This window comes from Molossus molossus, unplaced genomic scaffold, assembly GCF_014108415.1.
Source record: "Molossus molossus isolate mMolMol1 unplaced genomic scaffold, mMolMol1.p scaffold_m16_p_5, whole genome shotgun sequence".
Classification (NCBI taxonomy): Eukaryota; Metazoa; Chordata; class Mammalia; order Chiroptera; family Molossidae; genus Molossus; species Molossus molossus.
The window spans coordinates 7,795,090-7,811,451 of NW_023425388.1; positions in this window are offsets into that span (position 1 = coordinate 7,795,090).

Below are 16,362 nucleotides of genomic sequence, written 5' to 3' on the forward strand. Positions count from 1 at the left end.
TATTTCAGGCCTAGGGAAAGAAGAAAATATTACTTTTAAAAAATGAAAACAAAGATTGCTTCATTGTAAAGGTTAAAAAAGTAGTATAAAAAAAAACAAAACCGCTATAAAATACCACTCAATAACAGTATCCAGCAACATAATGAAAAAAATAATAACCAAGAAAATTTTATTCCAGAAATACAAAGTTACTTCAATATTAGGAAATCTTTTAGTAATAATTCACCACATTAATAGAGCAAAAGAGAACATGTTTAAAGCCTTCTCTTTAGATGCTGGAGACAGTTGATAAGTTCCACATCTAACATTAATAATGGAAGAATAAGTCTACACTTTATCATCAATGTGGCATATATCTAACTCAAGATATAACAACCAAATGCAATTTGTGATTTCAGATTGTTTCCTGCCATAAAAGCCATTTTAGGGCCAACTGGATACATTTGAAAATGACCTGGGTATCATGATAATGATTAATTTTGTTATGTTTGATAATGATTGTGTCTATGTAGAGGAATATCTTTAGTTTTTGGAGAGCCATGATTTCTGTAATTTAAAGCATTCTATACACACACACACACACACACACATTTATATGTATTTCTGGATATATTTCTCTCTCTATGTTATATATATTGTGTGTGTAAAAAGGTAGGATGTTGGTAATCGTTGAACCTAGGCTGTTGGGTTGAAGACAATAATGAAGAAAACATTAAAACACTGTGAAAGAACCTGGCAGACTTGATACACAGAAAAGCAGACTTAGGGCTCGGACAGGTCTTTGCTGGACAGAATTGTCAAGTCTCCCTCAGTTAATCTATGCGTTTAATACCGTTGCAAGAAAAATCTAATGGCATTTTAAAATGGAGGAATAAATAAGCTTTCTGAAGAAGAATTTTTAAATAAAATTGCAATAATTATATCAATAGAAAAGATGAATAAGTGAAAAACAGCCCTATGCATAGACCTAATTAGATATAAGACCATATACACACACACACACACACACACACACTTATTATCTTTTTGTTGTATTGCAGATTTCCTCCTTTTCTCCCCCATTGACACCATCCTCCCCACTCCCATCCTCTTGCCTTCAAGATGTAAGACTTTAAATAAGGATTGTGGATAACTAGATAGTATTTGGAAAAAATAAATCATAGAAAACATTTTCTATAGCTCAATCTGTAAATATGCAAAAAAAAAAAAAAAAAAGAAAGAAATGATAAAACATTAAAGGAAAATACAAAATGAGGAGTTCCCCTTTAAGTATTGCACAGAACCTGGACTGATAAATTTGACTATTTAAAGCTCAGAACTGGAGAAAACTTCACCACAAACAAATTCAGAAAACAAACAACAACATCGCTTCTCGGTCTTTTGGCTAAGATCAAGTGCAGAAAACAAACAACAATCTTGCAAAAATGTTTGCGATTTTTATCATGATTGAGAGGTTAATTTTGCCAGCAAACCAGTGAGAAAATACTTGTAATAAACTAAGAACCGAGTAAAGGGCATGCGGATAGTTTTCACGGTTCTTCCCAACACAGAGACAGACAGCTTCTAGACCCCTGAAATAAGCTCCTCCCCATTCAAGGTACGATTCCTGCAAGGCTAAATCGCGTCCGGATTCAGTGGTTCTCCTATCAGGTTGGCCTGGTCCACAGACGACGCCCCTTTTGGGGGAGGTGAAAGAGACACGCTCTTGTGTTGTAACTGGACGCGGCCACTATACTTCTTTACAGGTAAATTTGGCAGTATTTATTACACATTTGGATTATGTTTAATTAAATTATATTTACTTGTACTTATTATATATTTAATAGCATACACCAACACTGTTATTTACTAATAATGTTAATATTATCTGTATATAATATTTAATTACACAATGAAAGTGCAGCTCTTTGACTTAGAAATTCCTCCGAGGCCATTTATTTACAGATATATTCCCACATATACAAATTCAAACATGCACAGGCTTTGCAGGATTTTTAAAAATTATATAAAGCTAATAGAAAAAAGAAACAAATGAACTCTATCTTTATTAGAAAACATGTACATTTATTAAGACATGTTCATTTAGTGATAGCTGTTAAAAAGGATGAGTTAGGTCTTTTCTTCTGACATCCAAAATAAATGAGTGAAGAAACTTCCGAGCGAGGCTGTTGTGCTCTGGAGGCTGTTACACGTGTACCGTTCAGCCACACAGTTCTCTTGGGTAAGTGTGGACTAGGCATTTCTGCAGGAAACTCACGCCGCCGATCACCGTGTTGGCCTCTGGGGTCCGGCTGCGCAGGTGAGCAGGGAAAACTGACACCCTACTGCATGACACTGTGGTCTGAAGTTTCTATCACTTGCACGTGCTGCTTATTCAAATCATGAAAACATCCTTAAAGATACCAACTGCAATAGCCAATGCCCATTTACTGTGTGCCAGGCGCTGTTCTGAGTGCCTCAGACAGGTCACTGGCACCGCCTCACCACAGCCTCGGGACGTGGGTACTGTTGTCTCATAGGTTGGAACCAGGTGCAGGACACCACTGCTGAGGGGTCGGCGGACTGGGTTCTTCCGGCTGCCAGCCTTGGAGTCTCTGCTGCTTCGGATATCTGTGGAAGAAGCCCCAGCAGAAAGGAAATCTCTCTGTGGTCCATGATGCAGATCAAGCAGGAATACACATGACAGGAAGGAGGTCCCTGAAGAGGGGGAGGATGGAGTCCAGGTCTCAAGGTGACAATCAACCTGGTTCAGAAGGAAGGGCCTTCCTCGGTTGAGAAGGGAAGGATCTAGTAAACACTGATGCAATTGGCAAGGTCTCTTTTTTATTGCTGCATAATATTCCATCATATATATCACATCTTCTTTATCTAGTTTTCTATTGATGGACACCCAGTCAATATTATTGTGATAAGTTTGCATGGTGACCGATGATGACTAGAATTAGTGGGGTGATCACATTGTAAGGTTAAAAAAGAGTCAAATCTCTATATTGTACACCTGAAATTAATATATAACTAATATAATGTTGTGTACAAATACTACTTAAATAGAAATGACATCATCCTTTTATTTATTTATTTTTTGTTAATTCTCACTTGAGGATATTTTTTTCCATTGACTTTTAGATAGAATGGAAGGGAGGGAGGAAGAGAGAGATAGAACAGCTCCGGGATTGAACTTGCAACCCAGGTACATGCCCTTGACCGGGAACCAAACCTGAGACCCTCTGGTTCTTGGGCCAACGCTCTAACCACCGAGCCAAACTGGCCAGGGCTACCCCATCCTTTAAACAGCTACTACTAAATGTGTTATAATGGATTTACTGATTTCCTCACATAGGTATTTAGGGTTGGTATTAGGGTTCCTAATATAGATATCTACTGTCTATTATATTGTATTATACCTTACATACTTATATTTTTAATTATATTTTATGAAGAGCGCCAGGATAGGCAGTGGGGAGCAGCCTTGGGGCAGGGGTAAAGGTTTGACACACTCTCTGACCCGGGGCCTGAGGCTGACGGCTCAGGAGAAACCTGTCCTCCAGCGTGTCGTCACACCAGTCCTTGCAGAGGTGGCTTTCCCAGCAGCCCTCAGCAGAAGGGCAGACAGGCGTCCTGTTCGTTTTGCACAGAAGCCAGAGAATGCAGGTTTTTCCTCACCTGCTGGCACAGCTGCAGGGACAGCTGGGTGGGGCCTGTCTGAAGGGCGTCATGCCCTGATAACACAATCATTGCCAAGCCTACCACCCCAGCAGGGCTGTGCACCCTGGCTCTGGGATGCCTTCCCAGCTGTAATTATCATAATCACAAGAATCTGTTGCGCCCTGATTTTGTTCCTGGAGCCGTGTGATCACCTTTGCATAGATTGTTTTAAATTTCCATAGCAAGAACCATGCTATTATGGACCCAGAAGCGCTGGTGATCCATTCAGACCGCTTAGCCTGGGGGCTTTGAAGCTTGAGCATGGGGTCTGGCTCCCGGGCTGGTGGGATTTACACCCCCTGCCACCCCTTCATGCATTCAGTTAGTGCTTCCAGCCCACCCACGTGTGCCGGGTACACAGGCTGGTGATGAGAACAAAGAGGTGGCCTCAAGGAACGTGCAAACCGACGCGGGACACCTCGCCCTCCTGTGCACACCGATCACGGCCACCATCTGCACAGGAAACAGGATGTTTCAAGAGCACTTGACATGAATGTTTTGATGCCACAGTTGACATTAGCTGGGTCACAATGACCCTGTTGACATGTAAAATCACCGTTCTTTAAGTAGCAAACACAGTTTGCACCAGGTGTTCCTGGACCTGACTGTTCTTAACTCCTAACTCCTTGCTAAAAGGTATTTTTATTTTCTAGGGTTGCAATTTCTATAGTATGTCCTTCCTTCCTTCCTTCCTTCTTTTATTTTATTTATTTTTTGTTGTTGTTGAAAGTATTACAGATGTCCCCCTTTTTTCCCCAGTGACCCCTCCTTCCCAATCCCACCCCCTCCTGCCTTCCCCAGCCTATGTACCTGTCAATTGTTGTGCACATGTGCATATACGTTCTTCGGTTTATCTCTTCCCTCCCCTCTCACCCCCATCCCTCTGAGGTTTGTTAGTCTGTTCCCTACTTCCATGACTCTGGATCTCTTTGGTCGACAGCTTATTTTGTTCATTGTGTTCCACAAATAAGAGAGATCATGTGGTACTTGTCTTTCTCTGACTGGCTTATCTTTTTTCCCTGAGAAGGTATTGCTTTTATAAGAAAAGTAATAGGATTTTTAAAACAATTCATTAGAACAGAGTTCACTTCTAAATACTGCCAGCCCAGTCACTCCAAATCATACTTTTCAAAGGGATTTTATGTTAAACACATGACACACCAATAGAAAGAACACTCAGCTATTGAATGAACAATTCCCTACCGCAGCTAGACACCTAATGAAGGATACTTCCGTGCACAGACGTCCTCTCCCTGTCGCTCCCAGGCCCAGGGGCTAAGTCGTCCGTGTAGGCAGTCAAGAGGTGGGCCTCACTGGGCAGCTGATAGAGAGCAGGGCTTTGCAGTGTGAATTGTACATTTTCAATTTTAATAGTATTCGTTTATAGATGATACATTTTGACAATTTTTACTTGACACATTTGCATTATGTTTACAAAATGCAAAAGAGAAAAGAGAATGTGTCATTTTTCTTCAATCCTTTTCTCCAGATACCTAGCTCCCTTCCCTGGAGGTGGCTGAGCTATGATATGCACAGAAGCAAACTGAGTGGGCATTATCTATATCTACATCTATATCTATATCTATAGCTATAGCTATAGCTATAGCTATAGCTATAGCTATAGCTATATATACATCTACATCTCTATCTGTATCTATATCTATATCTATACCTATATGTATAGCTATATCATCTATATATACATCTACATCTCTATCTGTATCTATGTCTATGTCTATGTCTATATCTATATCATCTATATCTATATATTTATAGCTATATCATCTATCTGTATCTGTATCTATATCTATATCATCTATATCTAATCTACATAAACATATGCAGTACACATATGCATATGGTACACGCATCCATTAATGCAGATAGAATATAGATGACAGCTACAGAGTATGTATTTTATACGGATAATAGCAACTATCCACAGTGCCTCGTGCTTTTCTCTCATCTTTCCCAATTCCTGTTCTAATGAGCAATACTCTACAAACTGACATCGTCTGATCTGAGACACCTTATAATAAGACACACTATTATTTCATGTGCCATTAAAAAAGGAAGAAAATGCCGCTAATTAAAATAAGCCACAGTATCATTTGTGAAACTCATTCCAGTTTCCAAGATACATCTTAAGAATGGAGAAAATATAGCAGATTGTCAGTCACAACGGTGCGGTAAATTCCCAGGGGTGAAATTGCGAGTTCAAAGCGTCAGTTTATTTGTAATTTTTAAACACCTAATTGTGCCCACGGAGGCTTTGCCAATTTACACTCGCACCAGCCAATGAATGAAAATGCCTGTTCCCGACTCCTTGTCAAATTCAATGTGTAAGCAAACATTCAACTTTTTCTCAATCTGATCATAATAAATGCTATCTCAGTGTAGTTTTACTTTGTACTTTTTTCTTACAGGGTGTGAGGCTGAACTTCACTTAAAAGCTATTTGAGTTTTCCTTTCTGAGAACTATTACATTCTTTGCTTATTTTTTCATTGATTTCTTGCTTTTTACATGGCTTTATAGGTGCTTTTTTTCTGTTTTCAAAAAGTTAGCTGTTTGTGATATGAGTTGCAAATACTTTTTTCAGTTTTCCAGTTGTCTTTTACTTTGATTCTGTTGTTTTATGCCGATTAAAAAATTATGTTGTCAAATTTATCTATCTTCTCCTTCAAGGTATCTACATTTTGTAGCACACTTAAAGAGGTCTTTTGAACTGTAAGATAATTAAAAACAATTAATCCATGATTATTTGTGATACTTTTATTATTTGCATTTTTTTTAAATTCTGGAATTTGTTTTGATTTATGGATTTACATATAGATTCATTTTTTTTTCTGAATGACTGTCAAGTTTCCTCTATAATATGAAATGTCACCCTAAAGATATAATAAAGTCCATACATTTGGGTCTATTTTTAGAATCCGCTCAGATTCTCATGACATTATCACTTATTTCCATTCTCCCTTGAATCTTGCATTTTTCTACTAGCTTCAGTCCATTGCCTTTTGGACTTGAACAAGGTTTTTTATTTCCTGTAAAATCCTATTTTACCATGTGTGAGCTTATATACATTTTCACTCTTTTATAGCCAAGCTTCTAGAAAAAAAATTATATTTTGTCTATTTCCTGACTTTGGGTTTACCCCCCAGTTCTTTGTGATCTGGATCCCACCGACACTGTGCTGAAATTGTTCAGATGAAAGCCCTCACCCACCTCGAGTTCTCGTCTCACTGCATCCCCTTGGGGCTCTCCACGTGGCTGACCCCTCAGAGCGCCTCTGCTCTGACCGCTGTGGCAGCACACGTCTGGGGTCCTTTCGCCCTTTGGGGGGACAATCCTCAATTTCATTTGCAGGCTGGTCTTTATCAAGCTGTTAAATGTGGTTTCCTGAGCCCTGGACCGAGCTCCCCTTCTCTCACGGAGAGACTCTCCCTGGGATACCCCTGCCCGCATGTTCCTTCCCCAGCGCGCTCGTCCTCTGAGCTGGCCCGATTCGAGTATCCGATGGCTGGCAGCCGTCTCCACTTGGAGGCTTGGCTGACATGTCCAACTTGACATGCTGATTCTAATCCCAGGATCCCAGCTGAGGAACTCCCCCTCGGTGCTGATGCGCCTTCCCACTGGGTTTCCTCTCAGAGTGAGTGACAGGCCGTTGATCCAGTGAGCCAAGCTTCCCGCTCATCCCCGGAGCCTCTCCCTGTGTCCTCGTGCCCTGGAGTTGGCTGGTGTTGCCTCCCGACAGCTGATTGTGGAGTTTTCCGGTATTTTTTGAGCTGGTTTTAAAATATTAAATTATGAAAATGTAGTTATTAAAAGTATACTGTGGGAATCGACTTGCTGTGTGGAACTGGCAATAAAGAATATTGCGTATGCCCTGGCCGGTTTGGCTCAGCGGTTAGAGCGTCGGCCTGCGGTCCGGAGAGACCCGGGTTCGGTTCCCGCTAAGGGCACGTACCTCGGTTGCAGTTTGTCCCCGGCCCTGGCTGGTCGTGCGGGTGGCAGCCACTCGATGTGTCCCTTCACGTCGATGTTTCTCTCTCTCTCTACCTCCCACTCTATCTGAACAAAATATGGAAAAATGTCCTCGGGTGAGGATAAAAAAAAAAAAAAAAAAAAAAAGAATATTGCGTATGGTATTATTATTCATAAATTCTGTGGCCTAGTTCTTCATGAGGTCAGATTTACTACCTTAGTCCAATTGTCGCCCATCTCTCTGGCAAATGACTGTGTGTGGCCCCGAATGGCCTCCTTACAGCCACTCCTGCCCCCTCCGAGCTTTTGAAACCTGAGCATGGTCATTTACCTTTATTTCTGAAGAAAACTTTATTGAGGGCCTCCTGTGCGTGCTGCTCTAGAAGCTGGAGGTACGCAGCGGTGGCTAAAGCAGACAGATGTCCTAGTCCTCAGAAGAATTAGAAATGTGTAAATACTTTATAGAAAAATAGAGCTGAGCCCTGGCCGGTTTTGCTCAGTGGTTAGAGCACCGGCCCGTGGTCCAGAGAGACCCAGGTTCGGTTCCCGCTAAGGGCACGTACCTCGGTTGCAGTTTGTCCCCGGCCCCTGTTAGGGTCGTGTGGGTGGCAGCCACTCGATGTGTCCCTTTCACATCGATGTTTCTCTCTCTCTCTCTTCCCCTCTTCCTCCCACTCTGTCTGAGCTAAAATGGAAAAATGTCCTCGGGTGAGGATAAAAAAAAAATGGAGCTGAGTGTGGCTAGAGAGGGCAGGTGGCAGGTTTGCCCCCAAATAATAAAAATTGCACAACAAAGTGGCTGCGTACCATTGTCGCCAGGACCTGCTCTGGCTCTACCCCCTTGGGTCCCCTTGAACCCAGCTGGTCCATTCTACTTGACCTTGGTGGTAGGTCCCCCACCCCAGCAGCTTCCTCTCTGTGCTCACCCAGGTTCTCACCCAGTCATTGGGAACCCATCCATGAAAGCCTCAGGCGAAGAGTTTGCTTGAGAAAACAATTTGAATGAAAGTCTAAGGCCTTAGTCTTATTTCAAGTCCAGTGTGTAACCCGACAGTGATTGCTAGAGGGGAACTGTCCAGCGTGAACTAAATGCCATTGGAAGTGCACAGAGTTCACCCGCAGGAGGCGGAGCCGCATTGTGCTGCAGGAAGAGGATGTTACGCAAGGTGCGTCTTATGTCTTATGCAAATGAGCCTTTCTTCAAGGCTGCGCCGCCTGCTCAGGGGAGTAGCAATGGCCAGCGGACTTGTGCATGTGAACTTATTTGTAAGAGTCTCTGAAAATGTAATTAAGTTAAGGGTCTCAGGAGGAGATCCTCCTGGTGTAGGGTGACAAATGACAAGTGTCCTTGTAAGAGAAGGGAAGATGACAGGTGTGGAGAAGGCAGCATGAAGAAGGCAGATATTGGAGTTATTCAGCTGCAAATCAATGAACACTAAGCATCACCAGCAGCCACCAGTAACTAGGGAAAAGGTAGGGAAAGAATTCTCCCTCAGAACCCCCAGAAGGAACCAACTCTGATAATACCTTGCTGCACATTTCTAGCCTCCAGAGCTGTAAGAGATACATTTCTGTTGCTTTAAGTTCGTGGTAAAAGGTTATGGTAGCCCCAGAAAAATAAGACATCATGATGTATGGGTGGGGTGGGCAGGTGGAGAGAAAGAGGGAAAAATGAAAGAGAGAAAAGAAATAATTTTAAAAGAGATTTCACCCTTTAAAGAATTTTAGTCAATAAATTTTTTTTTCAACATTTTAATTCATTTAATAAAAATATCATAAATCCCTATTCTATGCTCTGGCTATCCAAGGCACCCAGGATTCAATAGTCACTAGAACAGTTACAATGACCCTTGGCATCAAGTGACTTGAATTTTATTTAAATGTCACATCATCTTAAGGTGAGGACTAAAATACTCAACGTCATAGGAGTTGCATTTTGGGGGCTCACCACTTATTTTCATTTTAGGCACATTCCTGCCTAGCTGCCTTCTGAGTTATCATCAATCTACACACAGCTACAACTGTGCTAGTGAGCAAATTTTAAAGACTTCCTTAAAGATTTAAATTGCATTTCAATAATTATCTGGTATTTTTTGACACTGTCACCACATAGATGTGATCCTTCAGGGGAGAGCCAGAGGGCCCGATTCTATATGGGGCATATCAACAATCTTTGAAGCAGACCTACAAAAAACTTTCCCTCCAAGCAGGCTAGTATTCATTTCACCTTATAATGACAGGCCAAAAAGAGTTTGAAGGAATCAAAATGTGTTGCCCATTCACCTGAAGAAGCGGAATCATAGAGATTCAGATAACACAGTAAAATTCGGATGCTGAGTCATATAGCTCGGTGCATCTTTGCATTGGTTGCTATGCTACACCATATGCAGAAAAAATCCTCTGTTTTCCTTTGATGAACACCCATGTTTGATAGTGTCTGATTCTTTTTTGGAAATTTCCTTCAGTAAACCTGGTTCACTGAAGAATGGAGAGCATCTGTCTCTTCTATTGAGCTGTGACTTACTGGCAAAAAAGAGAATTTCAGCTACATTACAAACAATAAACTCAAGTTAAAGGCAACAAAAGTTTCATTACATGTTGTATGGAACTTGATTGCTACCACAATTTTTTTGAAGAGGCTTTATTTTATGTTTTTTTTCTCTGTAAAAGCAAATGGAAGACTATTAATTAAAATTGTATCTTATGGGCAAATTATTCCTTATAGTTACCAATTTTAATTTAGATCATCTTCAGCAAATATTTCTTGAATTCCTGCTTTGTGCCAAGCAGACTGAGCTGGTTGGTTAAATATATTACTTTTTGTGTTTTGGCAGCTTACTTTGTATTTCAGTCTTCAGTTACCTTCCTCTGTTTGAGCAGATGGCCTCATTTAGTTCCCTGCTTATTGTGAAGTACATTGTTAAAATCTGAATTCACTTCTCCCACTTTTCTAAAGCAATGGTAATAATGATTATGATTATAGGAGGTCAAACTGATTTAATATATTCAAATATTAACTTGCGAATGTCAATGCCAACAAATTTTAAGTCACTAATATAAGAAAGGTTAAATGTGACAAGAAAAACAAAACACTCAGGTACATTGCATCCATCAATGACCCTGGGAACTTGTCATAAAATCTTTTAAATTTTGAAAGGATAAACTACATGGTTGGAGAGAGACATTTTGAAAAATCATGTGCAGTTATAACAATACATTCAGCTAACTAATTGGGGCCTGTTTGCAGTAAAGACCCAACCTGTTGTCCATCACCAGTGCAACAGAAAGCGTTGACAATGTGACATTGTGTGTTCATGGGACGCAGAGGGTTGTGATATGAAAATTATCCTTCAGTTGGCTCCTCCAACCCTGATTCCAAATTTTAAAAAATTAAAATGTTAGAGACAATGACTTTACCAGAACCATGGGGATTAGGTGGATTTAGTTGTAATTTTAGACCAAGCAAGGTTAGTTTCAGGAGAGTCTCCAACAGGAGTTTTAAAAAGTTAAACAAAACATGCTAATATGATGAAATTTCATGCTGGCTGCCTGGTGACAAAATGAATGAGTGGCCTCAGCTCAGAACAATAAAAATTGGTTAAGACCAAAGGAAATCAAACTATGAAGAGTATACCTAGAGTTTTTATAGAAGTTTTATTATTATTTTTCAACTGAAATGATCTATCCCAGTTGGAAAAGCTGAACTTGCATTGGATCTTCCAGTGGAAAATTAAAGCAGGTGTTAGTGCAGGCCAAGAGGAACACTCCCTAGAAAAACATATATATTTCTGATAGAAAGCAAAGAGGAGATTGTTTTGCCCAAAGTGTTGAGATTAACTACAGGCACCAGCATCACTGGGTGGTGACCTCATTCCACACAACATCCGGCTGGGTCTTCGTGGCATCGCCAGATGGTTACAGCAAGTTCAGTCTAAGAATTTAAATATTTTAGTATTTCCCTACCAACCACATAGATTTCGTGCATGTCACCCAGGAGTTCCAAGTCCCCTGCCTCAAGTTACCCATGACCTCTGCTTCTTCCAGCATGTGCATTACGGACAGGTGGTCTCCCTCCAGTCCACTTCCTTGTCGTCTTTCTTCTCTCCTTGTCTTTTCTTCTGCCCCAGGACCCACGACATTCATTAAGACTCGAGTCCTTGACTCACGTTAACCCAGAAACCCCTCTCCTCTCTGTGTGTGTCTGACACCCCTGTCGTTAAGGGCCTCCGCCGGTTTCCAATGGCCGCTCGAACCAATGACCACAAACTGCATGGCTCAACACAGCAAAAAAGTATTCTCCTGCAGTTCTGGAGATCAGAGGTCCAAACGAGTCTCAGGGGGCCAAACCAAGGTAGTGGCAGGGCTGGTTCCTTCTGGAGACTCCAAGAGAGAATCTACTCCTTTGCCGTTAGGGTCCGACTGTTCAGGTTCCCTTTAAATCCGTCCATTGAAATCCTAACCCCCAACGTGATGGTCTTAGGAGGTGCGGCCTTTGAGAGGCGAGTAGTCACGAGGGTGGAGCGCTCATGAACAGGGTTAGCGCCCTTGTGAAAGACCCACAGAGCTCCCCAGCTCTCTGTGCCGTGTGAGGACGTGCAGAAGCCAGCCGTGCTCAGTGGGAGGACGGCTCTCACCGTGAGGGCTGTGTGCAGGACTGGACCATGCTGGCACCCTGATCTCAGACTTCCAGCCTCCACAACTGTGAGAAGTCATGTTTGATTTTAAGCCACTTGGGTTGTGGTATTCGGTTAGAGTAGCTCTATTGGATGGAGGTGCTCACCTTTCTCAGCTTCTAGAAGCTGCCTGCATTCTTGGGCTTATGACTTCTGTTCCCCTTATCATATCTCCTACTGTCCCCCCATCTCCTGCCTCTCTGTTCTTTAGGCCATTGTGATTTCATGGGTCTGGCTTAGATAATCCAGGATGATCTTCCTCTCCCAAGATGCTTAATTTAAGCACACCTTCAAGTCTCGCACCACGTAAGGTGACATGTTCACCAGGGGTTGGGGTGTGGACATCCTCAGGGCCATTACCCTGCTCACTACAAGACTCACCAAGTTCTCCACGACACGGTGTCCTGTCGGCTGCAGCCCGCTGTGTTCCCCTCACTGCCCGGCTCCTACAGCGGTTGTGATCTAATGATGTTTGTATTCACTGACGTGCTGGAGAAGTTGCCAGCCCTTTCCACGTGTACTGGCCACTGTCTGCTCTCACATCTGTGTTTGGGACATTCCAAGCTTTGCGCCTCAACGCCGTGGGGCTGGCCCCGTAGCCAAGCCTCCTGGGCCACCAGCTGGCTTCACTCAGGCTGAGTTCCTGCAATGGAGAAAGAGTAGCCAGGGCATTTCTCCTCTTCTCTCTGGGCTGCGGGACCCCCTGGCCTCAGCTGCATGTCCTCCCTGGAGCCCCTCTTGCTGGTGGCCCCACTCATGTTTCTGTCCCCTCCTTCTGTCTCTCCAGCCCAGGGATGGCAGTGACCTCCTCGTGTTGCTAATCTCTGGGTCCCTCACTTCCCTTACACGCTCTTTCAACCTTCTCAACGCCCTTGTATTTAATCCTTCAGTTATGTCCCCTCTATTCAGTCACCTGCTGGCGATTTTGTTTCCCTGGCAAGACCATTTCCACGGCGTGGGGGAGGCAGAGACACAAAGTGGCCCGATCTTGTTCTCAGAGGCGGACAAGGTTGCTGGGGACACACTGAAGCAAAGGGAACCCTGCTGTATGAGGGGAATGAGGCTGAAATTCTGCACCAGCAAATGCCATGGGCACAGAGACGCGCGTCTTCCAGAGACTCGGAGCTTGACAGACATATGGTTTCGAAGGGTGGGGAGAACTCCAGGCAATAGGTGGGAAAAGACATTTCAGGAGGAGGGAGGAATCAGCAGGGGGCGCTGCGGAGTAGAGAGGAGCCCAGTTTGGCTGCAGGGCTGTGTGCAGAGACGGAGAAAAGGGCCGTGACTGGCAGGCAGGCCGTGTGTCTGCTTCCTGGGGCTGCTGTCTTAAAGGATCACAAACGGAATGGCTTAAAACAACAGACTTTATTGTCTCATTTCTGAAAGCAGGAAGTTCCGCGGCAAGTTGTCGGTGAGGCTGTGCTTTCTCTGGAAGCTTCTCTAGTTTGCAGTGGTTTTCAGCAATGCTCGGCGTCGCCCGACTTCCTGAAGCATCACCCCAGTCTCTGCCTCTGTTTTCACACGCCATCCCCCAGCACGTCTTTGTCTTTGCCCAAATTTCCCTGTTTTTATGAAGACACCCGTCATTGGCTTCGGGGCCCACCCTGATCCACCTGCCCTCACTGTGACTTGATTACATCTGCAAAGACACCCCTGCCAGTAAGTTCGCACTCACAGGTACTCAAGGCTAGGATGTAGACATATTTTGGGGGGACACGACTCAGCCCACAACAGGCTGATTTATGGAGAGTTCCTGATGCCACGTTGAGACATGTATTTGGTGAGGGGCTATGGCTTTAGCAGGAGAATGACTTGTGGGACTCTGGTCTAGTGGTACATTTTCATGAGCATTTAACCAATCTTAGCCTCTCCTTTATCAACAAAAACAAAACCAAACAGCAACCTTCCCAAGCCCATGCTTCTTAGGAGACACCTTGTCCACACTCGCTGTCCTCCCTTCCACACCCCACCCGCTCCTGTGCCCACTGAAATCTACATTCTGTGCCCACCACTCGCATCGGCTCTCTGTGCCACTGACCTGCCCTTCCTGCCTCCAACTCAACATCTCCAAACGGAGCCACCTGCTTTGCCAGCCTTGAGTCCCCTGTGGTAATGAACGGCCCGCGAATCCCCAGCGCTCAGACCACTGGATGCCTTCCTGCCGCTCATGCGCTCTCCCTGCACCCCATACTTTCACACCTCCCACTGGAAGGGCGCCCCTATGTCCTCGGGGCGGCCGGGCCCTCAGGCAGCCACCCTGACACGCTCGGAGCAGCCCAGGTCTCTCATGATGTGATCCCATCATGTGACTCAGCTGCTCACCACCTCAACGTGCTCAGTGAACCGGGTCAGACTGAGCACGGCGGGGTCCTGTGGTTCCACTCACACGTGGAATCTGGGGAACAAAGTAAACAAAGAAACAAAATAGAAACGGACTGACAGACACGGAGAGTGGACTGGTGGTGGCGGGGGGAGGGAGTCGGGGGCCTGGGTGGAAGAGGGGAAGGCACTGAGAAGCACCGGTTGGTAGTTACAGAGCAGTCCCGGGGTGTGCAGTGCAGCGCAGGGGCACAGTCAGTGCATACATGGGGCAGGTGGCACTGGGATTCTCGGGTGATCACCTTGTCAAGTATATGATCGTCCAACCAGTATGCTACATACCTGAAACCAATAAAATATGATTCTGAATGTAAACTGTAACTGAAAAATAAAACAATAAAAACCAACACTCTCCATGCCTCCAGTACCCGAAAGACGCAGACCAGCCGGCTTACCTCCACTTCTCACCACGCTGAGTGCGTGCTGCCCTGTGTGGGCTCCTCGGATGCGACGCAACTCTCGTTTCTGTCCCCTAAACATGCTGCTTCTAGTCTCTTCTCTCAAGGCCTTTGTCCCAGGGAGAGAGACTCTCCTCCTCCCTCTTTACCTAGGCAACGCCTGCTTGCTTCGTTTTAATGAGGCACTAGGCAGAGAGAGCGCGTGACAAGTGGACATTGTAACTATCTTTCTGGAACTCTCCACTCCCCCTTCCTCCAATTCTCTTCACTTAGGACGAAACGCAGGCATCCCCTCTCCTAACATCCCGGGACCGAGCCTGCGCGGACGCAGGACCAGTGGCCAGCCTGCCCCCATTGCGCACACCGAGAGCCAGTGTCCGAAATGATGGGAGCGTTCAGACCCTCGTCAGATCCCAAACGGAGGGGATAGAATTGGCAGTTCAAACAACTCTTTGATTTCCAAGCCAAGAAGATGTCATTTGCATAAATGACAGAAAATGCATGCCCCTCTACATCAAAGCCCTGTGCATTTGAGTATGGGCCCAACCATCTGTGCAGGGATGGCTAACAGAACCCAGGTCTCAGAAAACATCCAAGTGAAATTCACCAATTCATATTTTGGGAGAGAACAATGATATCAATGCTGAAACGGGCCCGGGTCCAACCACTCTGTTCAGTATAGATAAGAGCAGACAGGTGTAGACTGAGCAGGTAACTCCCTCAGGGTGACTTAGGTCTCTAAGGGAACAGCAGGTGCAGGCACTCTGTGTCTGGGGCCCCATGTGAGTGTTACTTTAACAGGCACTTGTTATTTCTAATGACTTCCCATCCCCGTGGTAGCAGAGTGAGAAACGTCAAGAGAGATTCGGCATCTGCTCACCAGCTCTGTGGCCCCGAGGAAGCTGCTTATCTAAGCACAAGTGTGGTGTGCTGCAATCCTAGCTCAAATAAAGCAGCATCTCTCTCACCCTGGCCGGTTCTCTCAGTGGTTAGCGCATCGGAGCATTGGCCTGCAGACTAGAGTGTTGCAGGTTCAATTCCCCATCAAGGGCATGTACCTGGGTCACAGGTTCGATCCCTGGCCCTGGTACCACTGAGCAAACCGGCCAGGGTGAGAGAGATGCTGTTTTATTTGAGCTAGGATTGCAGCACACTGCACTTGTGCTTAGATAAGCAGCTTCCTCGGGGCCACAGAGCTGGTGAGCAGGAGGCAACCAATCGA